Genomic DNA, 27,017 nt, shown 5'->3' with positions numbered 1-27,017 from the left:
TTTAATGTGGCTAATTCACCTGACCTGCACATTTTTGGACTGTCGTAGGAAACCCATGCAGACACGGGGGGAATGTGCACACTCCGCACAGTTAGTTACCCAAAGCCAAAATCGAACCCCAGGACATTGGCGCTGTGAGGGAGCAGTGCTAATCACTTGATGTAAGGTATGTTGGGCCGTGATTGTTAATGTACAGTGGGAGGTATGTCGGGCCGTGATCGTTACTGTACAGTGGGAGGTATGTAGGGCCGTGATGGTTAATGTACAGTGGGAGGTATGTCGGGCCGTGATAGTTAATGTACAGTGGGAGGTATGTCTGGCCGTGATGGTTACTGTACAAAGTGAGTTATGTCAGGCCGTGATGGTTACTGTACAGTGGGAGGTATATCGGGCCGTGATGGTTACTGTACAGTGGGAGGTATGTCGGTCCAGGAAGTTGCAGACTGTATGAGCTGTACAGAATATGATGCTGCTGCCGCCGCCGATGGGCCATTGTACCTCATGGATGCACCGTCATTAGTTGCTTAACCTGTTTAAAGTCAGTAACATTCAGTACATATCATTGTGTGGAGGGTCTGCAAAATGTGAAGGTAGCCCTTGATCCCTATAAGGACTGTGTAGTCACCATCCTTACCGATATATGAAATGGAGGGGTGTATCTGAAGCAGGCAGAAAGATTACAATGTGGTCAATGATTGGATTCCCTTTTAATGATTCACGCAAGACCTGCTGTAGAGCAGTCTGGCAGCTACAGGATCCAGCATCAATGCTGAGCACTCTGATTAGAATAGATTCCCGACAGTGTGGGAACAGACCCTTCGTCCCAACCAGTCCACACTAACCCTCCAAAGAGCAACCCACCACCATGGCCAATTCACCTGAGCTGCACATATTTGGACTGTGGGAGGAAACCCACGCAGACACGGGGAGAATGTGTAAACTCCATACAGCCAACATACAGCCCTATACTGACTATATGCCAAGGACCTGCCCTCTTCTGCCTGGCTGTGTCCTTTCAGTGGGACAGAACCTACAAGAGAGGGTGCTGATGTATCCTGGGACATAGTCCTGTTCACATAATCTTGCTTTCCAGACAATATCTGATTGTTGATTGATTAGTCTGTGGGAAAGATGCAACAGGGCAATTTTACATTTTGTATAATGAAGAGTTCGTATCACTTTATTTCTTACATATTTTAAAATAACTGAAGTGAACAATACCAGAGCGCACACCTAACTATTACACAATTCAGTGACTGGAGGAAACAACTGATCCATGTTCAGATCAGTGAACACATCATCTTGCAGACAGCAAAGCTGTTGGAAATGACTTTGAGGAAAAGTCTGAATTCAGACACAGTGTTACTGGCCCTCACCATGACCTCCAAACACTGGCCATCTCCAAAATCTGTCCAGAGAGCTTCCAAACTGGAGCTGGGCAGTTACTCACACAATCCCTCACAATAGACTGGTTAGAGACATACCTAAACAACAGGGAGATGTGTGTGGGGCAGACTGTTCAATGGACTAGCACATGGCGCTGCTCCAGACGCAGGTCAATATTTATAACAGCGACCTGTAAACAACCATGTCTTGCAAGTATATTTCTTCTGGTATGTGCCTAAACTCTGTAATTCTGCATCTTGGACCAGATCCTGAATGAATGTGTTATAAAGGTGATGGACTCCTGCAGCACATGGCATCTTACATTGAATCCCTCATAAACCATATCCAGTGTATGTTAGTCCCACAATGTCAGTGTCCAAAAAGAATTGTGCAACTCCATTGATGGACAGCATCATCCCAGCCCAACTTCCTTGTGTGTGACTTGAGCTGGAAATCTCTGTTTACATGTTTGCTGCATTGGTCTAACCATTAACAGCAAAGTCTCTTGACTGAAGTTCAGACATCCTTTCATAATACCAACATTTAGATTGTCCAATATGCACAAAATTCACCCATTTATTCCGTTCACTTTTGTAACAACAATATGATGAAAACAGTGCCCAACTCACAGTAAGGAACATTGAAATGATGATTCTCATTCACACACCCAAGACCACATTATTATTAAGTGCAAGAACTTTGAAAATATGCAATTATTTTCCTTTGTATTAATGTTGTGAACTAATAGTCGATTCTCCTGCTCCTCAGATGCTGCCTGAACGACTGTGCTTTTTCAAAACCACATTTTTTTACTCTGATCTTCAGCATCTGCAGTGCTCACTTTCTCTCTGGTAATATTCACTCGGTAATCATTTGTGTGGTAACAATTTCACTGTGTGTTTAAACATGTCAGTCAGATATGAATACATTTTGAATTGCTTATGTCTATCTCAGAGCTCAGTGATGTTGGGTGTGAATGTCAATGTCTGTGTGATGCTCAGTAGGTAGGCCATGCTTTTGAGAGACTGACAGATTAACCCTTCAGCTGTTCACAACAAGCAAGTTACGGACTGAACCCAACCAGCCTGAGTTCACAAAACCCAAAGCATAGTGTCCAGCATTGGGCATGTTTGGACAATATTTTTCATTTAAATTTATTCATAGAAAATGATTAGGCCAGTATTTATTGTCCGTCTCTTGTTGCCCTTGAGAAGGTGGTGGTGAGCTGCCGCACTGAACCACTGCAGTCCACGTGTTGTAGTTAGACTTCCATTACCATTCGGGAGGGACCTTGAAACAGTGACCCTGAAGGAACAGCAATATACTTCCCAATAAGGATGGTGGATGGCTTGGAACAGAACGCAAACATGGTGGGGGCCCCATGTATCTGCTTCCCTTGTCCTTCTTGATTGCCGGGGATCAGAGGTACGTTGTAAGGAGTCTTGGTAATTTTCTGCAGAGCATCGTGTAGATGGCAGGAATTGCTACTACTGACTGTCAGTGGATGAGGTGTGAAGCTGCACTCACCCAAGGAAATGGGGGTATTTCATCACACACATTATCAACATGTGTCTTATCAATGGGGTACAGGCTTTCGGAGATCATGAAGTGAGTTATTTCTGCAGGATTCCTAGCCCCTGACATATTTTTGTGTCCAATTAATTTACATACGTCAAAGTGTGGCGCTGGTAAAGCATAACAGGTCAGGCCACATCTGAAGCCCAGGAGAGTCGATGTTTTAGCATAAGCCCTTCACAGGAATGGGTAATGGAATCATATGGTCAGTCCAGTTCTGGTTAACGGTAATCCCCAGGATATTGCTAGTTAGGTGTTCAGTGATGGTGGTGGCATTGAACGTTAGAGCATACGGTTCAATTTTCTATTGTTAGAGGTAATCGTTGTCTGGCACATGTGTAATGGAAATGGTACTTGTCATTTTTAAGCACACGCCTGCATATTTCCAGGTGTTGTTGCATTTAGACAAGGGCTGCTTCAGTATCTGAGTAAATCGCGAATGGCATTAAACATTGGCAAACATCAATGGCAAATATCCCCACTTGTGAATTTACACTGTCGGGATGGTCATTTATGATTGGGTCTAGGGCAGAGATCACTCTTATAGCTCACTGATACTGTCCCTCTCTCTGATTTAGGAAGTTTGCTTCTAGTTCCACCTGCTCCAGAGGTGTTTAACAACATATCTGAATGGGATAATATTACAGTATCTACCACAAGGAGCTCAGTGAGGACTCGGTTAGCTCAATCAGTTGGACGGATACATATTAATGCCAACAATGTGGGTTCAATTCCTGGGGTGACTAAAGGACTGTCCTACTCAACCTCTCCCTTACTTGAGGCATCAGTTAAACTACCACCAGTCGTCTCTGTCTAACGAGAGAGCAGCCCTATCATCCTATAGGGGTATAGTGCCTTACCTTCCCCCTTCTGATTTACAGGTTTACCCAGAAACCCCGCCCATGGAGAACTGCTGCAGAGCTGTCCTGGAGCTGAGATGGCTGCTCTCTAACAACTCCAACCATCGTCGTTTGTGCCAAGTATAACCTGAGCCAGTGCAGACGATTCTTATTTGCTCCAGTTTTGCCGTTAATCCTAGATACAACACTTGGTCAAGTGCAGTTATGATAATGTTAAAAATGCAGTCACTGTCGCCTCACCTGTGTATTTTCTTGTTGTACATCGTTAAACCAAGGCTTCAATGAGCCCAAGGGATGAGTGGCCCTGGCAGAACCTAAACTGAGCTTCAGTGAGCAGGTTGGTGCTGAGGCAAGGCTGTTTGATCCCACTGTAGGTGACATCTTCCAACCCTTTATTAATGACAGGGATTAAAACAATGGGGCAGTCATTGATTGTCTGGTGTTTTGTCTGTATGCGAATAGGACACACCCGGATAGTTTCCACCATTGTCAGGTAGGTCCCAGTACAATATCCCTGCAGGAACAGCTTGAATGGAATGTTCTCAGGGCCCACAGCTTTTGCATTATCCCATCCCTCGAGCTACTTGGAGATACCAAACAAAAATGAATTGAATTAGCTGACGACGACCATCTGGAAGAGACTAAAATAGATCCTCTGATCGACACCTCTGTCTGAACATTGTTGTGAATGTTTCGGCCTTATCTTTTCTATTGTTGTGCTGGTCCCTTCCATCACTGATGAAGGTGATATTTGTCGATCCTTCTCCTCCAGTGAGTTGTTTGATTGACCACACAATTCACCCTGATTGCATGTGACAGGATTGCAGAGATTAGGTCTGATTTGTTGGTTAGATCTGTCTGTCACTGGCTGTTTATGCTATTTGGTGAGTAAGTGGTCCTGCAGGGTAACGTCACCTCATTGTGAGGTGCAGCTGGTGCTGCTCTTGGCAGGCCCTCCTGTATTCTCCATTGAACTAGGGTTTATCCCCTGGCCTGATGGGCAGGGTAAAGTGGAGCATATGCTAGGTAGTGACAGTGGAAATTGTACTGGAGTACAATTCTGCTGCTGTTGGTAATGACTCGAATAACCTCACACAGGTCAGTGCTGAGTTCTAGACCTCTTCGCAATCTGCCCCGTTTAGCATGGGGATAGTATCTCTCATGCGTGTGCATATATGTGTGTGTTTATACACGCACACACATAAATGTGGGACTTTGTCTCCAGGAATACTGTGTGTGGTAGTCACCGTTCCCAATATGGTCATCATCAATGTGTCTGCAGCAGTAGATTGGTGAAGATGAGGTCAAGTGTGTTTCTCCCTCTCATTCGTTCCCCCCTGCCCCAGTGCAGACTCAGTCTCGCAACTATGTCCTTTTGGACCCGTCCATCTCGATCAGCAGTGCTGCTGCTGATCCGCTCATGGTGGGGTTTCAAATGGCCCACCCAGTATACATTCTCCAGCTCTGTCACACTCTCAGTGCGTCCTCCAAGTTTTGTTCAATGTAGAGGGGCACTGATCCATCATCTGAGGAAGGGAGTCAGCAGGAGATTTCCGTGTCAGTGTTTGATCTGATATCGTGAGGCTGGGGGAGGGGAGTCAGCAGGAGGTTTCTGTGTCAGTGTTTGATCTGACACCGTGAGGCTGAGGGAGGGGAATCAGCAGGAGGTCTCTGTGTCAGTGTTTGATCTAACACCGTGAGGCTGAGAGAGGGGAGTCAGCAGGAGGTTTCATGTCAGTGTTTGATCTGACACCGTGAGGCTGAGGGAGGGGAGTCAGCAGGAAGTTTCCGTGTCAGTGTTTGATCTGACACCGTGAGACTGAGGGAGGGGAGTCTGCATGAGGTTTCTGTGTCAGTGTTTGATCAGGCACCGTGAGGCTGAGGGAGGGGAGTCAGCAGGAGGTTTCCGTTTCAGTGTTTGATCTGACCCCTGGAGGGTTTCCAGGATCTGCAGGGCTTTTTGGTTTTGTTGCTGTCAACCGAAGTGCCTCTCCTGTGCTGTATGCCACTCACTCTATTACTCTTGTGATTGGAAAATCCAAGGTCTAACTCCTTCAGTTCCTCCAAGTGCCTTCTCTATTCCAAGGATTTCTACAATATTTTCTCTATTGAGACATTGCATAATTCAGTTTTTAAACTGTCTACGTGCATCTCAATTTCTTTCCTCGTCATCTTCTCCAGCCGCTACATCCATCTGTATCTCAGTAACCCTCCGTATCTCCGCAAATTTTATCTCATACTCCAGCCTCATCTATCGCTGTAAAGATTTCCTCTCTCTGTAACATCTCCACCCTTGCTTTGCTAACTCTGTAACATCTCCAGACTTGCATTCCTGACTCTCTAACATCCCCAGCCTTGCTTTCCTATCTCTGTAACATTTGCAGCCTTGCTTTCCTCTCTCTGTAACATTTCCACCCTTGCTTCCCTCTCTCGATAACTTCTCCAGCCTGATTTCCTATCTCTGTAACATCTCCAGCCTTGCATTTCTGCCTCTGTAACATCTCCAGTCTTGCTTTCCTATCACGGTAACATTTCCAGCCTTGCTTTCCTCTCTCTCTGTAACATCTCCAGCCTTGCTTTCCTCTCTGTGGAACATCTCTAAACTTGCTTTCCATTCTCTGTAACATCTCTAGGCTTGTTTTCCTCTCTCTGCAACATCTCCAGTCTTGCTTTCCTATCTCTGTCACATCTCCACCCTTGCTTTCCTAACTCTGTAACATTTGCATCATTGCTTTACTGTCTCGGTAACTACTCCAGCCTGATTTCCTATCTCTTTAACGTTTCCAGCCTTGCATTCCTCTCTCTGTGACATCTCCAGCCTTGCTTTCCTGTCTCTGTAACATCTCCAGCCTTGCTTTCCTCTCTCTGCAACATCTCCAGCCGAGCTTTCCTCTCTCTGTAAAATTTCCAGCCTTGCTTTCCTGTGTCGGTAACTTCTCCAGCCTGATTTCCTATCTCTGTAACATCTCCAGCCGTGCATACCTCTCTCTGTGACATCTCCACCTTTGCTTTCCTATTACGGTAACATTTCCAGCATTGCTTTCCTCTCTCTGTAACATTTTCAGCCTTGCTTTCCTGTGTCGGTAACTACTCCAGCCTGATTTCCTATCTCTGTAACATCTTCAGCCTTGCATTCCTCTCTCTGTAACATCTCCAGACTTGCTTTCCTCTCTGTAACATCTCCAGCCTTGCTTTCTTCTCTCTGCAACATCTCCAGCCTTGCTTTCCTGTCTGTAACATCTCCAGACTTGCTTTCTTCTCTCTGTAAAATCTCCAGCCTTGCTTTCCTATCACTGGAACATCTCTGCCTTTGCTTTAGGCTCTTTTTGACATCTCCAGCCTTGCTTTTCCATCTCTGTGACAACTCCAGCCTTGCTTTACTATCTCTGTGACAACTCCAGCCTTGCTTTTCTATGTCTGTAACATCTCCAGTATTGCATTCCTACATTTGTAACAACTCACCCCCTTGAGTTGCTGTCTCTGTAACATCTCCAGCCTTGTTTTCCTATCTCTGTAACATTTCCAGCCTTGCTTTCCTCTCTCTGTGACATCACCAGCCTTGCTTTCCTGTTTCTGTAACATCTCCAGCCTTGCTTTCTTTTCTCTGTTACATCTCCAGCCTTGCTTTCCTCTCTCTGTAACATCTCCAGCCTTGCTTTCCTGTTTCTGTAACATCTCCAGCCTTGCTTTCTTCTCTCTGTAACATCTCCAGCCTTGCTTTCCTCTCTCTGTAACATTTCCAGCCTTGCTTTCCTCTCTCTGTAACATCTCCAGCCTTGCTTTCCTATCTCTGTAACATCTCCAGCCTTGCTTTCCTGTTTCTGCAACATCTCCAGCCTTGCTTTCTTCTCTCTGTAACATCTCCAGCCTTGCATTCCTCACTCTGTAACATTTCCAACTTTGCTTTCCTGTGTCGGTAACTTCTCCAGCCTGATTTCCTATGTCTGTAACATCTCCAGCCTTGCTTTCCTCTTTCTGTCACATTTCCAGCCTTGCTTTCCTGTGTCGGTAACTATTCCAGCCTGATTTCCTATCTCTGTAACATCTCCAGCCTTGCATTCTTGTCTCTATAACATCTCCAGCCATGCTTTCCTGTATGTAACATCTCCAGCCTTGCTTTCTTCTCACTGTAACATTTCCAGCCTTGCTCTCCTCTCTCTGTAACAATTCCAGCCTTGCTTTCCTGTGTCGGTAACTACTCCAGCCTGATTTCCTATCTCCGTAACATCTCCAGCCTTGCAGTCCTCACTCTGTAACATCTCCAGCCTTGATTTCCTGTCTCTGTAACATCTCCAGCCTTGCTTTCTTCTCTCTGTAACATCTCCAGCCTTGCTTTCCGGTCTCTGTAATATCTCCAGACTTGCGTTCCTCTCTCTTTACCAGCTCCAGCCTTGCTTTCCTACCACTGTAACATCTCTGGCTTTGCTTTCGTCTCTCTGTAAAATCTCCAGCCTTGCTTTCCTCTCTCTGTAAAATTTCCAGCCTTGCTTTCCTCTCACTGTAACATTTCCAGCCTTGCTCTCCTCTCTCTGTAACAATTCCAGCCTTGCTTTCCTGTGTCGGTAACTTCTCCAGCCTGATTTCCTATCTCTGTAACATCTCCATCCTTGCTTTCTTCTCTCTGTAACATCTCCAGCCTTGCTTTCCTCTCACTGTAACGTCTCTGGCTTTGCTTTCGTCTCTTTTTGACATCTCCAGCCTTGCTTTACTATCTCTGTAACATTTCCAGTCTTGCATTCCTATATCTGTAACACCTCCACCCTTGCGTTCCTGTCTCTGTAACATTTCCAGCCTTGCTCTCATGTGGCGGTAACTACTCCAGCCTGATTTCCTATCTCTGTAACATTTCCAGCCTTGCTTTCCGGTGTCGGTAACTACTCCAGCCTGATTTCCTGTATCTGTAACATTTCCAGCCTTGCATTCCTCTCTCTGTAACATCTCCAGTCTTGTTTTCTTCTCTCTGTAACATTTCCAGCCTTGCTCTCCTCTCTCTGTAACAATTCCAGCCTTGCTTTCCCGTGTCGGTAACTACTCCAGCCTGATTTCCTATCTCCGTAACAATTCCAGCCTTGCAGTCCTCACTCTGTAACATCTCCAGCCTTGCTTTCCTGTCTCTGTAACATCTCCAGCCTTTCTTTCTTCTCTCTGTAACATTTCCAGCCTTGCTCTCCTCTCCCTGTAACAATTCCAGCCTTGCTTTCCCGTGTCGGTAACTACTCCAGCCTGATTTCCTATCTCTGTAACATCTCCAGCCTTGCAGTCCTCACTCTGTAACATCTCCAGCCTTGATTTCCTGTCTCTGTAACATCGCCAGCCTTGCATTCTTCTCTCTGTAACATCTCCAGCCTTGCTTTCCTGTCTCTGTAATATCTCCAGACTTGCTTTCCTCTCTCCTTACCATCTACAGCCTTGCTTTCCTACCACTGTATCATCTCTGGCTTTGCTTTCGTCTCTCTGTAACATCTCCAGCCTTGCTTTCCTCTCTCTGTAAAATTTCCAGCCTTGCTTTCCTGTGTCGGTAACTTCTCCAGCCTGATTTCCTATCTCTGTAACATCTCCAGTCTTTAACGTTTCCAGCCTTGCAATCCTCTCTCTGTGACATCTCCAGCCTTGCTTTCCTGTCTCTGTAACATCTCCAGCCTTGCTTTCCTCTCTCTGCAACATCTCCAGCCGAGCTTTCCTCTCTCTGTACAATTTCCAGCCTTGCTTTCCTGTGTCGGTAACTTCTCCAGCCTGATTTCCTATCTCTGTAACATCTCCAGCCGTGCATACCTCTCTCTGTGACATCTCCACCTTTGCTTTCCTATTACGGTAACATTTCCAGCATTGCTTTCCTCTCTCTGTAACATTTTCAGCCTTGCTTTCCTGTGTCGGTAACTACTCCAGCCTGATTTCCTATCTCTGTAACATCTCCAGCCTTGCATTCCTCTCTCTGTAACATCTCCAGACTTGCTTTCCTCTCTGTAAAATCTCCAGCCTTGCTTTCTTCTCTCTGCAACATCTCCAGCCTTGCTTTCCTGTCTGTAACATCTCCAGCCTTGCTTTCTTCTCTCTGTAAAATCTCCAGCCTTGCTTTCCTATCACTGGAACATCTCTGCCTTTGCTTTAGGCTCTTTTTGACATCTCCAGCCTTGCTTTTCCATCTCTGTGACAACTCCAGCCTTGCTTTACTATCTCTGTGACAACTCCAGCCTTGCTTTCCTATGTCTGTAACATCTCCAGTCTTGCATTCCTACATTTGTAACAACTCACCCCCTTGAGTTGCTGTCTCTGTAACATCTCCAGCCTTGTTTTCCTCTCTATGTAACATTTCCAGCCTTGCTTTCCTCTCTCTGTGACATCACCAGCCTTGCTTTCCTGTTTCTGTAACATCTCCAGCCTTGCTTTCTTTTCTCTGTAAGATCTCCAGCCTTGCTTTCCTCTCTCTGTGACATCTCCAGCCTTGTTTTCCTGTTTCTGTAACATCTCCAGCCTTGCTTTCTTCTCTCTGTAACATATCCAGCCTTGCTTTCCTCTCTCTGTAACATCTCCAGCCTTGCTTTCCTCTCTCTGTAACATCTCCAGCCTTGCTTTCCTATCTCTGTAACATCTCCAGCCTTGCTTTCCTGTTTCTGTAACATCTCCAGCCTTGCTTTCTTCTCTCTGTAACATCTCCAGCCTTGCATTCCTCTCCCTGTAACATTTCCAACTTTGCTTTCCTGTGTCGGTAACTTCTCCAGCCTGATTTCCTATGTCTGTAACATCTCCAGCATTGCTTTCCTCTCTCTGTAACATTTCCAGCCTTGCTTTCCTGTGTCGGTAACTACTCCAGCCTGATTTCCTATCTCCGTAACATCTCCAGCCTTGCAGTCCTCACTCTGTAACATCTCCAGCCTTGATTTCCTGTCTCTGTAAGATCTCCAGCCTTGCTTTCTTCTCTCTGTAACATCTCCAGCCTTGCTTTCCTACCACTGTAACATCTCTGGCTTTGCTTTCGTCTCTCTGTAAAATCTCCAGCCTTGCTTTCCTCTCTCTGTAAAATTTCCAGCCTTGCTTTCCTGTGTCGGTAACTTCTCCAGCCTGATTTCCTATCTCTGTAACATCTCCATCCTTGCTTTCTTCTCTCTGTAACATCTCCAGCCTTGCTTTCCTCTCACTGTAACGTCTCTGGCTTTGCTTTCGTCTCTTTTTGACATCTCCAGCCTTGCTTTACTATCTCTGTAACATTTCCAGTCTTGCATTCCTATATCTGTAACACCTCCACCCTTGCGTTCCTGTCTCTGTAACATTTCCAGCCTTGCTCTCCTGTGTCGGTAACTACTCCAGCCTGATTTCCTATCTCTGTAACATCTCCAGCCTTGCTTTCCTCTCTCTGTAACATTTACAGCCTTGCTTTCCGGTGTCGGTAACTACTCCAGCCTGATTTCCTGTATCTGTAACATTTCCAGCCTTGCATTCCTCTCTCTGTAACATCTCCAGTCTTGTTTTCTTCTCTCTGTAACATTTCCAGCCTTGCTCTCCTCTCTCTGTAACAATTCCAGCCTTGCTTTCCCGTGTCGGTAACTACTCCAGCCTGATTTCCTATCTCCGTAACAATTCCAGCCTTGCAGTCCTCACTCTGTAACATCTCCAGCCTTGCTTTCCTGTCTCTGTAACATCTCCAGCCTTTCTTTCTCCTCTCTGTAACATCTCCAGCCTTGCTCTCCTCTCCCTGTAACAATTCCAGCCTTGCTTTCCCGTGTCGGTAACTACTCCAGCCTGATTTCCTATCTCCGTAACATCTCCAACCTTGCAGTCCTCACTCTGTAACATCTCCAGCCTTGTTTTCTTCTCTCTGTAACATTTCCAGCCTTGTTCTCCTCTCTCTGTAACAATTCCAGCCTTGCTTTCCCGTGTCGGTAACTACTCAAGCCTGATTTCCTATCTCCGTAACATCTCCAGCCTTGCAGTCCTCACTCTGTAACATCTCCAGCCTTGATTTCCTGTCTCTGTAACATCTCCAGCCTTGCATTCTTCTCTCTGTAACATCTCCAGCCTTGCTTTCCTGTCTCTGTAATATCTCCAGACTTGCTTTCCTCTCTCCTTACCATCTACAGCCTTGTTTTCCTACCACTGTATCATCTCTGGCTTTGCTTTCGTCTCTCTGTAACATCTCCAGCCTTGCTTTCCTCTCTCTGTAAAATTTCCAGCCTTGCTTTCCTGTGTCGGTAACTTCTCCAGCCTGATTTCCTATCTCTGTAACATCTCCAGCCTTGCATTCTTGTCTCTATAACATCTCCAGCCATGCTTTCCTGTATGTAACATCTCCAGCCTTGCTTTCCTCTCACTGTAACGTCTCTGGCTTTGCTTTCGTCTCTTTTTGACATCTCCAGCCTTGCTTTACTATCTCTGTAACATTTCCAGTCTTGCATTCCTATATCTGTAACACCTCCACCCTTGCGTTCCTGTCTCTGTAACATTTCCAGCCTTGCTCTCCTGTGTCGGTTACTTCTCCAGCCTGATTTCCTATCTCTGTAACATCTCCAGCCTTGCTTTCCGGTGTCGGTAACTACTCCAGCCTGATTTCCTGCATCTGTAACATCTCCAGCCTTGCTTTCTTTTCTCTGTTACATCTCCAGCCTTGCTTTCCTCTCTCTGTAACATCTCCAGCCTTGCTTTCCTATTTCTGTAACATCTCCAGCCTAGCTTTCTTCTCTCTGTAACATATCCAGCCTTGCTTTCTTCTCCCTGTAACATCTCCAGCCTTGCTTTCCTCTCTCTGTAACATTTCCAGCCTTGCTTTCCTCTCTCTGTAACATCTCCAGCCTTGCTTTCCTATCTCTGTAACATCTCCAGCCTTGCTTTCCTGTTTCTGTAACATCTCCAGCCTTGCTTTCTTCTCTCTGTAACATCTCCAGCCTTGCATTCCTCTCTCTGTAACATTTCCAACTTTGCTTTCCTGTGTCGGTAACTTCTCCAGCCTGATTTCCTATGTCTGTAACATCTCCAGCCTTGCTTTCCTCTTTCTGTCACATTTCCAGCCTTGCTTTCCTGTGTCGGTAACTACTCCAGCCTGATTTCCTATCTCCGTAACATCTCCAGCCTTGCAGTCCTCACTCTGTAACATCTCCAGCCTTGATTTCCTGTCTCTGTAACATCTCCAGCCTTGCTTTCTTCTCTCTGTAACATCTCCAGCCTTGCTTTCCGGTCTCTGTAATATCTCCAGACTTGCGTTCCTCTCTCTTTACCAGCTCCAGCCTTGCTTTCCTACCACTGTAACATCTCTGGCTTTGCTTTCGTCTCTCTGTAAAATCTCCAGCCTTGCTTTCCTCTCTCTGTAAAATTTCCAGCCTTGCTTTCCTGTGTCGGTAACTTCTCCAGCCTGATTTCCTATCTCTGTAACATCTCCATCCTTGCTTTGTTCTCTGTGTAACATCTCCAGCCTTGCTTTCCTCTCACTGCAACGTCTCTGGCTTTGCTTTCGTCTCTTTTTGACATCTCCAGCCTTGCTTTACTATCTCTGTAACATTTCCAGTCTTGCATTCCTATATCTGTAACACCTCCACCCTTGCGTTCCTGTCTCTGTAACATTTCCAGCCTTGCTCTCATGTGTCGGTAACTACTCCAGCCTTGCATTCCTCTCTCTGTAACATCTCCAGCCTTGCTTTCCTCTCTCTGTAACATTTCCAGCCTTGCTTTCCTGTGTCGGTAACTACTCCAGCCTGATTTCCTGTATCTGTAACATTTCCAGCCTTGCATTCCTCTCTCTGTAACATCTCCAGTCTTGTTTTCTTCTCTCTGTATCATTTCCAGCCTTGCTCTCCTCTCTCTGTAACAATTCCAGCCGTGCATTCCCGTGTCGGTAACTACTCCAGCCTGATTTCCTATCTCCGTAACAATTCCAGCCTTGCAGTCCTCACTCTGTAACATCTCCAGCCTTGCTTTCCTGTCTCTGTAACATCTCCAGCCTTTCTTTCTTCTCTCTGTAACATTTCCAGCCTTGCTCTCCTCTCCCTGTAACAATTCCAGCCTTGCTTTCCCGTGTCGGTAACTACTCCAGCCTGATTTCCTATCTCTGTAACATCTCCAGCCTTGCAGTCCTCACTCTGTAACATCTCCAGCCTTGATTTCCTGTCTCTGTAACATCGCCAGCCTTGCATTCTTCTCTCTGTAACATCTCCAGCCTTGCTTTCCTGTCTCTGTAATATCTCCAGACTTGCTTTCCTCTCTCCTTACCATCTACAGCCTTGCTTTCCTACCACTGTATCATCTCTGGCTTTGCTTTCGTCTCTCTGTAACATCTCCAGCCTTGCTTTCCTCTCTCTGTAAAATTTCCAGCCTTGCTTTCCTGTGTCGGTAACTTCTCCAGCCTGATTTCCTATCTCTGTAACATCTCCAGTCTTTAACGTTTCCAGCCTTGCAATCCTCTCTCTGTGACATCTCCAGCCTTGCTTTCCTGTCTCTGTAACATCTCCAGCCTTGCTTTCCTCTCTCTGCAACATCTCCAGCCGAGCTTTCCTCTCTCTGTAAAATTTCCAGCCTTGCTTTCCTGTGTCGGTAACTTCTCCAGCCTGATTTCCTATCTCTGTAACATCTCCAGCCGTGCATACCTCTCTCTGTGACATCTCCACCTTTGCTTTCCTATTACGGTAACATTTCCAGCATTGCTTTCCTCTCTCTGTAACATTTTCAGCCTTGCTTTCCTGTGTCGGTAACTACTCCAGCCTGATTTCCTATCTCTGTAACATCTCCAGCCTTGCATTCCTCTCTCTGTAACATCTCCAGACTTGCTTTCCTCTCTGTTAAATCTCCAGCCTTGCTTTCTTCTCTCTGCAACATCTCCAGCCTTGCTTTCCTGTCTGTAACATCTCCAGCCTTGCTTTCTTCTCTCTGTAAAATCTCCAGCCTTGCTTTCCTATCACTGGAACATCTCTGCCTTTGCTTTAGGCTCTTTTTGACATCTCCAGCCTTGCTTTTCCATCTCTGTGACAACTCCAGCCTTGCTTTACTATCTCTGTGACAACTCCAGCCTTGCTTTCCTATGTCTGTAACATCTCCAGTCTTGCATTCCTACATTTGTAACAACTCACCCCCTTGAGTTGCTGTCTCTGTAACATCTCCAGCCTTGTTTTCCTCTCTATGTAACATTTCCAGCCTTGCTTTCCTCTCTCTGTGACATCACCAGCCTTGCTTTCCTGTTTCTGTAACATCTCCAGCCTTGCTTTCTTTTCTCTGTAAGATCTCCAGCCTTGCTTTCCTCTCTCTGTGACATCTCCAGCCTTGCTTTCCTGTTTCTGTAACATCTCCAGCCTTGCTTTCTTCTCTCTGTAACATATCCAGCCTTGCTTTCCTCTCTCTGTAACATCTCCAGCCTTGCTTTCCTCTCTCTGTAACATCTCCAGCCTTGCTTTCCTATCTCTGTAAGATCTCCAGCCTTGCTTTCCTGTTTCTGTAACATCTCCAGCCTTGCTTTCTTCTCTCTGTAACATCTCCAGCCTTGCATTCCTCTCCCTGTAACATTTCCAACTTTGCTTTCCTGTGTCGGTAACTTCTCCAGCCTGATTTCCTATGTCTGTAACATCTCCAGTATTGCTTTCCTCTCTCTGTAACATTTCCAGCCTTGCTTTCCTGTGTCGGTAACTACTCCAGCCTGATTTCCTATCTCCGTAACATCTCCAGCCTTGCAGTCCTCACTCTGGAACATCTCCAGCCTTGATTTCCTGTCTCTGTAAGATCTCCAGCCTTGCTTTCTTCTCTCTGTAACATCTTCAGCCTTGCTTTCCGGTCTCTGTAATATCTCCAGACTTGCTTTCCTCTCTCTTTACCATCTCCAGCCTTGCTTTCCTACCACTGTAACATCTCTGGCTTTGCTTTCGTCTCTCTGTAAAATCTCCAGCCTTGCTTTCCTCTCTCTGTAAAATTTCCAGCCTTGCTTTCCTGTGTCGGTGACTTCTCCAGCCTGATTTCCTATCTCTGTAACATCTCCATCCTTGCTTTCTTCTCTCTGTAACATCTCCAGCCTTGCTTTCCTCTCACTGTAACGTCTCTGGCTTTGCTTTCGTCTCTTTTTGACATCTCCAGCCTTGCTTTACTATCTCTGTAACATTTCCAGTCTTGCATTCCTATATCTGTAACACCTCCACCCTTGCGTTCCTGTCTCTGTAACATTTCCAGCCTTGCTCTCCTGTGTCGGTAACTACTCCAGCCTGATTTCCGATCTCTGTAACATCTCCAGCCTTGCTTTCCTCTCTCTGTAACATTTCCAGCCTTGCTTTCCTGTGTCGGTAACTACTCCAGCCTGATTTCCTGTATCTGTAACATTTCCAGCCTTGCATTCCTCTCTCTGTAACATTTCCAGCCTTGCTTTCCGGTGTCGGTAACTACTCCAGCCTGATTTCCTGTATCTGTAACATTTCCAGCCTTGCATTCCTCTCTCTGTAACATCTCCAGTCTTGTTTTCTTCTCTGTAACATTTTCAGCCTTGCTCTCCTCTCTCTGTAACAATTCCAGCCTTGCTTTCCCGTGTTGATAACTACTCCAGCCTGATTTCCTATCTCCGTAACAATTCCAGCCTTGCAGTCCTCACTCTGTAACATCTCCAGCCTTGCTTTCCTGTCTCTGTAACATCTCCAGCCTTTCTTTCTCCTCTCTGTAACATCTCCAGCCTTGCTCTCCTCTCCCTGTAACAATTCCAGCCTTGCTTTCCCGTGTCGGTAACTACTCCAGCCTGATTTCCTATCTCTGTAACATCTCCAGCCTTGCTTTCCTCTCTCTGTAACATTTCCAGCCTTGCTTTCCGGTGTCGGTAACTACTCCAGCCTGATTTCCTGTATCTGTAACATTTCCAGCCTTGCATTCCTCTCTCTGTAACATCTCCAGTCTTGTTTTCTTCTCTCTGTAACATTTCCAGCCTTGCTCTCCTCTCTCTGTAACAATTCCAGCCTTGCTTTCCCGTTTCGGTAACTACTCAAGCCTGATTTCCTATCTCCGTAACATCTCCAGCCTTGCAGTCCTCACTCTGTAACATCTCCAGCCTTGATTTCCTGTCTCTGTAACATCTCCAGCCTTGCATTCTTCTCTCTGTAACATCTCCAGCCTTGCTTTCCTGTCTCTGTAATATCTCCAGACTTGCTTTCCTCTCTCCTTACCATCTACAGCCTTGCTTTCCTGTGTCGGTAACTTCTCCAGCCTGATTTCCTATCTCTGTAACATCTCCAGCCTTGCATTCTTGTCTCTATAACATCTCCAGCCATGCTTTCCTGTATGTAACATCTCCAGCCTTGCTTTCCTCTCACTGTAACGTCTCTGGCTTTGCTTTCGTCTCTTTTTGACATCTCCAGCCTTGCGTTCCTGTCTCTGTAACATTTCCAGCCTTGCTCTCCTGTGTCGGTTACTTCTCCAGCCTGATTTCCTATCTCTGTAACATCTCCAGCCTTGCTTTCCGGTGTCGGTAACTACTCCAGCCTGATTTCCTGTATCTGTAACATCTCCAGCCTTGCATTCCTCTCTCTCTGTAACATCTCCAGCCTTGCTTTCCTCTCTCTGTAACATTTCCAGCCTTGCTTTCCGGTGTCGGTAACTACTCCAGCCTGATTTCCTGTATCTGTAACATTTCCAGCCTTGCATTCCTCTCTCTGTAACATCTCCAGTCTTGTTTTCTTCTCTCTGTAACATTTCCAGCCTTGCTCTCCTCTCTCTGTAACAATTCCAGCCTTGCTTTCCCGTGTCGGTAACTACTCCAGCCTGATTTCCTATCTCCGTAACAATTCCAGCCTTGCAGTCCTCACTCTGTAACATCTCCAGCCTTGCTTTCCTGTCTCTGTAACATCTCCAGCCTTTCTTTCTTCTCTCTGTAACATCTCCAGCCTTGCTCTCCTCTCCCTGTAACAATTCCAGCCTTGCTTTCCCGTGTCGGTAACTACTCCAGCCTGATTTCCTATCTCTGTAACATCTCCAGCCTTGCAGTCCTCACTCTGTAACATCTCCAGCCTTGATTTCCTGTCTCTGTAACATCGCCAGCCTTGCATTCTTCTCTCTGTTACATCTCCAGCCTTGCTTTCCTGTCTCTGTAATATCTCCAGACTTGCTTTCCTCTCTCCTTACCATCTACAGCCTTGCTTTCCTACCACTGTATCATCTCTGGCTTTGCTTTCGTCTCTCTGTAACATCTCCAGCCTTGCTTTCCTCTCTCTGTAAAATTTCCAGCCTTGCTTTCCTGTGTCGGTAACTTCTCCAGCCTGATTTCCTATCTCTGTAACATCTCCAGTCTTTAACGTTTCCAGCCTTGCAATCCTCTCTCTGTGACATCTCCAGCCTTGCTTTCCTGTCTCTGTAACATCTCCAGCCTTGCTTTCCTCTCTCTGCAACATCTCCAGCCGAGCTTTCCTCTCTCTGTAAAATTTCCAGCCTTGCTTTCCTGTGTCGGTAACTTCTCCAGCCTGATTTCCTATCTCTGTAACATCTCCAGTCTTTAACGTTTCCAGCCTTGCAATCCTCTCTCTGTGACATCTCCAGCCTTGCTTTCCTGTCTCTGTAACATCTCCAGCCTTGCTTTCCTCTCTCTGCAACATCTCCAGCCGAGCTTTCCTCTCTCTGTAAAATTTCCAGCCTTGCTTTCCTGTGTCGGTAACTACTCCAGCCTGATTTCCTATCTCTGTAACATCTCCAGCCTTGCATTCCTCTCTCTGCAACATCTCCAGCCTTGCTTTCCTGTCTGTAACATCTCCAGCCTTGCTTTCTTCTCTCTGTAAAATCTCCAGCCTTGCTTTCCTATCACTGGAACATCTCTGCCTTTGCATTAGGCTCTTTTTGACATCTCCAGCCTTGCTTTTCCATCTCTGTGACAACTCCAGCCTTGCTTTACTATCTCTGTGACAACTCCAGCCTTGCTTTCCTATGTCTGTAACATCTCCAGTCTTGCATTCCTACATTTGTAACAACTCACCCCCTTGAGTTGCTGTCTCTGTAACATCTCCAGCCTTGTTTTCCTCTCTATGTAACATTTGCAGCCTTGCTTTCCTCTCTCTGTGACATCTCCAGCCTTGCTTTCCTGTTTCTGTAACATCTCCAGCCTTGCTTTCTTCTCTCTGTAACATATCCAGCCTTGCTTTCCTGTTTCTGTAACATCTCCAGCCTTGCTTTCTTTTCTCTGTAAGATCTCCAGCCTTGCTTTCCTCTCTCTGTGACATCTCCAGCCTTGCTTTCCTGTTTCTGTAACATCTCCAGCCTTGCTTTCTTCTCTCTGTAACATATCCAGCCTTGCTTTCCTCTCTCTGTAACATCTCCAGCCTTGCTTTCCTCTCTCTGTAACATCTCCAGCCTTGCTTTCCTATCTCTGTAACATCTCCAGCCTTGCTTTCCTGTTTCTGTAACATCTCCAGCCTTGCTTTCTTCTCTCTGTAACATCTCCAGCCTTGCATTCCTCTCTCTGTAACATTTCCAGCCTTGCTTTCCTGTGTCGGTAACTACTCCAGCCTGATTTCCTATCTCCGTAACATCTCCAGCCTTGCAGTCCTCACTCTGTAACATCTCCAGCCTTGATATCCTGTCTCTGTAACATCTCCAGCCTTGCTTTCTTCTCTTTGTAACATCTCCAGACTTGCTTTCCGGTCTCTGTAATATCTCCAGACTTGCTTTCCTCTCTCTTTACCATCTCCAGCCTTGCTTTCCTACCACTGTAACATCTCTGGCTTTGCTTTCGTCTCTCTGTAAAATCTCCAGCCTTGCTTTCCTCTCTCTGTAAAATTTCCAGCCTTGCTTTCCTGTGTCGGTAACTTCTCCAGCCTGATTTCCTATCTCTGTAACATCTCCATCCTTGCTTTCTTCTCTCTGTAACATCTCCAGCCTTGCTTTCCTCTCACTGTAACGTCTCTGGCTTTGCTTTCGTCTCTTTTTGACATCTCCAGCCTTGCTTTACTATCTCTGTAACATTTCCAGTCTTGCATTCCTATATCTGTAACACCTCCACCCTTGCGTTCCTGTCTCTGTAACATTTCCAGCCTTGCTCTCCTGTGTCGGTAACTACTCCAGCCTGATTTCCTATCTCTGTAACATCTCCAGCCTTGCTTTCCTCTCTCTGTAACATTTCCAGCCTTGCTTTCCGGTGTCGGTAACTACTCCAGCCTGATTTCCTGTAGCTGTAACATTTCCAGCCTGGCATTCCTCTCTCTGTAACATCTCCAGTCTTGTTTTCTTCTCTCTGTAACATTTCCAGCCTTGCTCTCCTCTCTCTGTAACAATTCCAGCCTTGCTTTCCCGTGTCGGTAACTACTCCAGCCTGATTTCCTATCTCCGTAACAATTCCAGCCTTGCAGTCCTCACTCTGTAACATCTCCAGCCTTGCTTTCCTGTCTCTGTAACATCTCCAGCCTTTCTTTCTTCTCTCTGTAACATCTCCAGCCTTGCTCTCCTCTCCCTGTAACAATTCCAGCCTTGCTTTCCCGTGTCGGTAACTACTCCAGCCTGATTTCCTATCTCTGTAACATCTCCAGCCTTGCAGTCCTCACTCTGTAACATCTCCAGCCTTGATTTCCTGTCTCTGTAACATCGCCAGCCTTGCATTCTTCTCTCTGTAACATCTCCAGCCTTGCTTTCCTGTCTCTGTAATATCTCCAGACTTGCTTTCCTCTCTCCTTACCATCTACAGCCTTGCTTTCCTACCACTGTATCATCTCTGGCTTTGCTTTCGTCTCTCTGTAACATCTCCAGCCTTGCTTTCCTCTCTCTGTAAAATTTCCAGCCTTGCTTTCCTGTGTCGGTAACTTCTCCAGCCTGATTTCCTATCTCTGTAACATCTCCAGTCTTTAACGTTTCCAGCCTTGCAATCCTCTCTCTGTGACATCTCCAGCCTTGCTTTCCTGTCTCTGTAACATCTCCAGCCTTGCTTTCCTCTCTCTGCAACATCTCCAGCCGAGCTTTCCTCTCTCTGTAAAATTTCCAGCCTTGCTTTCCTGTGTCGGTAACTTCTCCAGCCTGATTTCCTATCTCTGTAACATCTCCAGCCGTGCATAACTCTCTCTGTGACATCTCCACCTTTGCTTTCCTATTACGGTAACATTTCCAGCATTGCTTTCCTCTCTCTGTAACATTTTCAGCCTTGCTTTCCTGTGTCGGTAACTACTCCAGCCTGATTTCCTATCTCTGTAACATCTCCAGCCTTGCATTCCTCTCTCTGTAACATCTCCAGACTTGCTTTCCTCTCTGTAAAATCTCCAGCCTTGCTTTCTTCTCTCTGCAACATCTCCAGCCTTGCTTTCCTGTCTGTAACATCTCCAGCCTTGCTTTCTTCTCTCTGTAAAATCTCCAGCCTTGCTTTCCTATCACTGGAACATCTCTGCCTTTGCTTTAGGCTCTTTTTCACATCTCCAGCCTTGCTTTTCCATCTCTGTGACAACTCCAGCCTTGCTTTACTATCTCTGTGACAACTCCAGCCTTGCTTTCCTATGTCTGTAACATCTCCAGTCTTGCATTCCTACATTTGTAACAACTCACCCCCTTGAGTTGCTGTCTCTGTAACATCTCCAGCCTTGTTTTCCTCTCTATGTAACATTTCCAGCCTTGCTTTCCTCTCTCTGTGACATCACCAGCCTTGCTTTCCTGTTTCTGTAACATCTCCAGCCTTGCTTTCTTTTCTCTGTAAGATCTCCAGCCTTGCTTTCCTCTCTCTGTGACATCTCCAGCCTTGCGTTCCTGTTTCTGTAACATCTCCAGCCTTGCTTTCTTCTCTCTGTAACATATCCAGCCTTGCTTTCCTCTCTCTGTAACATCTCCAGCCTTGCTTTCCTCTCTCTGTAACATCTCCAGCCTTGCTTTCCTATCTCTGTAAGATCTCCAGCCTTGCTTTCCTGTTTCTGTAACATCTCCAGCCTTGCTTTCTTCTCTCTGTAACATCTCCAGCCTTGCATTCCTCTCCCTGTAACATTTCCAACTTTGCTTTCCTGTGTCGGTAACTTCTCCAGCCTGATTTCCTATGTCTGTAACATCTCCAGCATTGCTTTCCTCTCTCTGTAACATTTCCAGCCTTGCTTTCCTGTGTCGGTAACTACTCCAGCCTGATTTCCTATCTCCGTAACATCTCCAGCCTTGCAGTCCTCACTCTGTAACATCTCCAGCCTTGATTTCCTGTCTCTGTAAGATCTCCAGCCTTGCTTTCTTCTCTCTGTAACATCTCCAGCCTTGCTTTCCGGTCTGTGTAATAACTCCAGACTAGCTTTCCTCTCTCTTTACCATCTCCAGCCTTGCTTTCCTACCACTGTAGCATCTCTGGCTTTGCTTTCGTCTCTCTGTAAAATCTCCACCCTTGCTTTCCTCTCTCTGTAAAATTTCCAGCCTTGCTTTCCTGTGTCGGTAACTTCTCCAGCCTGATTTCCTATCTCTGTAACATCTCCATCCTTGCTTTCTTCTCTCTGTAACATCTCCAGCCTTGCTTTCCTCGCACTGTAACGTCTCTGGCTTTGCTTTCGTCTCTTTTTGACATCTCCAGCCTTGCTTTACTATGTCTGTAACATTTCCAGTCTTGCATTCCTATATCTGTAACACCTCCACCCTTGCGTTCCTGTCTCTGTAACATTTCCAGCCTTGCTCTCCTGTGTCGGTAACTACTCCAGCCTGATTTCCTATCTCTGTAACATCTCCAGCCTTGCTTTCCTCTCTCTGTAACATTTCCAGCCTTGCTTTCCGGTGTCGGTAACTACTCCAGCCTGATTTCCTGTATCTGTAACATTTCCAGCCTTGCATTCCTCTCTCTGTAACATCTCCAGTCTTGTTTTCTTCTCTCTGTAACATTTCCAGCCTTGCTCTCCTCTCTCTGTAACAATTCCAGCCTTGCTTTCCCGTGTCGGTAACTACTCCAGCCTGATTTCCTATCTCCGTAACATCTCCAGCCTTGCAGTCCTCACTCTGTAACATCTCCAGCCTTGTTTTCTTCTCTCTGTAACATTTCCAGCCTTGCTCTCCTCTCTCTGTAACAATTCCAGCCTTGCTTTCCCGTGTCGGTAACTACTCAAGCCTGATTTCCTATATCCGTAACATCTCCAGCCTTGCAGTCTTCACTCTGTAACATCTCCAGCCTTGATTTCCTGTCTCTGTAACATCTCCAGCCTTGCATTCTTCTCTCTGTAACATCTCCAGCCTTGCTTTACTGTCTCTGTAATATCTCCAGACTTGCTTTCCTCTCTCCTTACCATCTACAGCCTTGCTTTCCTACCACTGTATCATCTCTGGCTTTGCTTTCGTCTCTCTGTAACATCTCCAGCCTTGCTTTCCTCTCTCTGTAAAATTTCCAGCCTTGCTTTCCTGTGTCGGTAACTTCTCCAGCCTGATTTCCTATCTCTGTAACATCTCCAGCCTTGCATTCTTGTCTCTATAACATCTCCAGCCATGCTTTCCTGTATGTAACATCTCCAGCCTTGCTTTCCTCTCACTGTAACGTCTCTGGCTTTGCTTTCGTCTCTTTTTGACATCTCCAGCCTTGCTTTACTATCTCTGTAACATTTCCAGTCTTGCATTCCTATATCTGTAACACCTCCACCCTTGCGTTCCTGTCTCTGTAACATTTCCAGCCTTGCTCTCCTGTGTCGGTTACTTCTCCAGCCTGATTTCCTATCACTGTAACATCTCCAGCCTTGCTTTCCGGTGTCGGTAACTACTCCAGCCTGATTTCCTGTATCTGTAACATCTTCAGCCTTGCATTCCTCTCTCTGTGACATCTCCAGCCTTGCTTTCTTCACTCTGTAACATCTCCAGCCTTGCTTTCCTCTCTCTGTAACATTTCCCGCCTTGCTTTCCGGTGTCGGTAACTACTCCAGCCTGATTTCCTGTATCTGTAACATCTCCAGCCTTGCATTCCTCTCTCTGTGACATCTCCAGCCTTGCTTTCTTCACTCTGTGACATCTCCAGTCTTGCTTTCTTCTCTCTGTAACATTTCCTGCCTTGCTTTCCTGTGTCGGTAACTTCTCCAGCGTGATTTCCTATCTCTGTAACACCTCCAGCCTTGCATTCCTGTCTCTGTAACATCTCCAGCCTTTCTTTCTTCTCTCTGTAACATCTCCAGCCTTGCTCTCCTCTCCCTGTAACAATTCCAGCCTTGCATTCCCGTGTCAGTAACTACTCCAGCCTGATTTCCTATCTCTGTAACATCTCCAGCCTTGCAGTCCTCACTCTGTAACATCTCCAGCCTTGATTTCCTGTCTCTGTAACATCGCCAGCCTTGCATTCTTCTCTCTGTAACATCTCCAGCCTTGCTTTCCTGTCTCTGTAATATCTCCAGACTTGCTTTCCTCTCTCCTTACCATCTACAGCCTTGCTTTCCTACCACTGTATCATCTCTGGCTTTGCTTTCGTCTCTGTAACATCTCCAGCCTTGCTTTCCTCTCTCTGTAAAATTTCCAGCCTTGCTTTCCTGTGTCGGTAACTTCTCCAGCCTGATTTCCTATCTCTGTAACATCTCCAGTCTTGCTTTCCTATCTCTGTCACATCTCCACCCTTGCTTTCCTAACTCTGTACCATTTGCATCATTGCTTTACTGTCTCGGTAACTACTCCAGCCTGATTTCCTATCTCTTTAACGTTTCCAGCCTTGCAATCCTCTCTCTGTGATATCTCCAGCCTTGCTTTCCTGTCTCTGTAACATCTCCAGCCTTGCTTTCCTATCTCTGTAACATCTCCAGCCGTGCATACCTCTCTCTGTGACATCTCCACCTTTGCTTTCCTATTACGGTAACATTTCCAGCATTGCTTTCCTCTCTCTGTAACATTTTCAGCCTTGCTTTCCTGTGTCGGTAACTACTCCAGCCTGATTTCCTATCTCTGTAACATCTCCAGCCTTGCATTCCTCTCTCTGTAACATCTCCAGACTTGCTTTCCTCTCTGTAACATCTCCAGCCTTGCTTTCTTCTCTCTGCAACATCTCCAGCCTTGCTTTCCTGTCTGTAACATCTCCAGCCTTGCTTTCTTCTCTCTGTAAAATCTCCAGCCTTGCTTTCCTATCACTGGAACATCTCTGCCTTTGCTTTAGGCTCTTTTTGACATCTCCAGCCTTGCTTTTCCATCTCTGTGACAACTCCAGCCTTGCTTTCCTATGTCTGTAACATCTCCAGTCTTGCATTCCTACATTTGTAACAACTCACCCCCTTGAGTTGCTGTCTCTGTAACATCTCCAGCCTTGTTTTCCTCTCTATGTAACATTTCCAGCCTTGCTTTCCTCTCTCTGTGACATCACCAGCCTTGCTTTCCTGTTTCTGTAACATCTCCAGCCTTGCTTTCTTTTCTCTGTAACATCTCCAGCCTTGCTTTCCTCTCTCTGTGACATCTCCAGCCTTGCTTTCCTGTTTCTGTAAAATCTCCAGCCTTGCTTTCTTCTCTCTGTAACATATCCAGCCTTGCTTTCCTCTCTCTGTAACATCTCCAGCCTTGCTTTCCTCTCTCTGCAACATCTCCAGCCTTGCTTTCCTATCTCTGTAACATCTCCAGCCTTGCTTTCCTGTTTCTGTAACATCTCCAGCCTTGCTTTCTTCTCTCTGTAACATCTCCAGCCTTGCATTCCTCTCCCTGTAACATTTCCAACTTTGCTTTCCTGTGTCGGTAACTTCTCCAGCCTGATTTCCTATGTCTGTAACATCTCCAGCCTTGCTTTCCTCTCTCTGTAACATTTCCAGCCTTGCTTTCCTGTGTCGGTAACTACTCCAGCCTGATTTCCTATCTCCGTAACATATCCAGCCTTGCAGTCCTCACTCTGTAACATCTCCAGCCTTGATTTCCTGTCTCTGTAACATCTCCAGCCTTGCTTTCTTCTCTCTGTAACATCTCCAGACTTGCTTTCCGGTCTGTGTAATATCTCCAGACTTGCTTTCCTCTCTCTTTACCATCTCCAGCCTTGCTTTCCTACCACTGTAACATCTCTGGCTTTGCTTTCGTCTCTCTGTAAAATCTCCAGCCTTGATTTCCTCTCTCTGTAAAATTTCCAGCCTTGCTTTCCTGTGTCGGTAACTTCTCCAGCCTGATTTCCTATCTCTGTAACATCTCCATCCTTGCTTTCTTCTCTCTGTAACATCTCCAGCCTTGCTTTCCTCTCACTGTAACGTCTCTGGCTTTGCTTTCGTCTCTTTTTGACATCTCCAGCCTTGCTTTACTATCTCTGTAACATTTCCAGCCTTGCTCTCTTGTGTCGGTAACTACTCCAGCCTGATTTCCTATCTCTGTAACATCTCCAGCCTTGCTTTCCTCTCTCTGTAACATTTCCAGCCTTGCTTTCCGGTGTCGGTAACTACTCCAGCCTGATTTCCTGTATCTGTAACATTTCCAGCCTTGCATTCCTCACTCTGTAACATCTCCAGCCTTGCATTCCTGTCTCTGTAACATCTCCAGCCTTTCTTTCGCCTCTCTGTAACATCTCCAGCCTTGCTCTCCTCTCCCTGTAACAATTCCAGCCTTGCTTTCCCGTGTCGGTAACTACTCCAGCCTGATTTCCTATCTCCGTAACATCTCCAGCCTTGCAGTCCTCACTCTGTAACATCTCCAGCCTTGTTTTCTTCTCTCTGTAACATTTCCAGCCTTGCTCTCCTCTCTCTGTAACAATTCCAGCCTTGCTTTCCCGTGTCGGTAACTACTCAAGCCTGATTTCCTATCTCCGTAACATCTCCAGCCTTGCAGTCCTCACTCTGTAACATCTCCAGCCTTGATTTCCTGTCTCTGTAACATCTCCAGCCTTGCATTCTTCTCTCTGTAACATCTCCAGCCTTGCTTTCCTGTCTCTGTAATATCTCCAGACTTGCTTTCCTCTCTCCTTACCATCTACAGCCTTGCTTTCCTACCACTGTATCATCTCTGGCTTTGCTTTCGTCTCTCTGTAACATCTCCAGCCTTGCTTTCCTCTCTCTGTAAAATTTCCAGCCTTGCTTTCCTGTGTCGGTAACTTCTCCAGCCTGATTTCCTATCTCTGTAACATCTCCAGCCTTGCATTCTTGTCTCTATAACATCTCCAGCCATGCTTTCCTGTATGTAACATCTCCAGCCTTGCTTTCCTCTCACTGTAACGTCTCTGGCTTTGCTTTCGTCTCTTTTTGACATCTCCAGCCTAGCTTTACTATCTCTGTAACATTTCCAGTCTTGCATTCCTATATCTGTAACACCTCCACCCTTGCGTTCCTGTCTCTGTAACATTTCCAGCCTTGCTCTCCTGTGTCGGTTACTTCTCCAGCCTGATTTCCTGTCTCTGTAACATCTCCAGCCTTGCTTTCCTCT

This window comes from Chiloscyllium plagiosum, unplaced genomic scaffold (genome assembly GCF_037043375.1).
Source record: "Chiloscyllium plagiosum isolate Xiang-an unplaced genomic scaffold, Cpla_swu_hap1 HiC_scaffold_38, whole genome shotgun sequence".
In the NCBI taxonomy this organism is placed as follows: Eukaryota; Metazoa; Chordata; class Chondrichthyes; order Orectolobiformes; family Hemiscylliidae; genus Chiloscyllium; species Chiloscyllium plagiosum.
Note: the sequence above shows the minus strand (reverse complement) of the source record.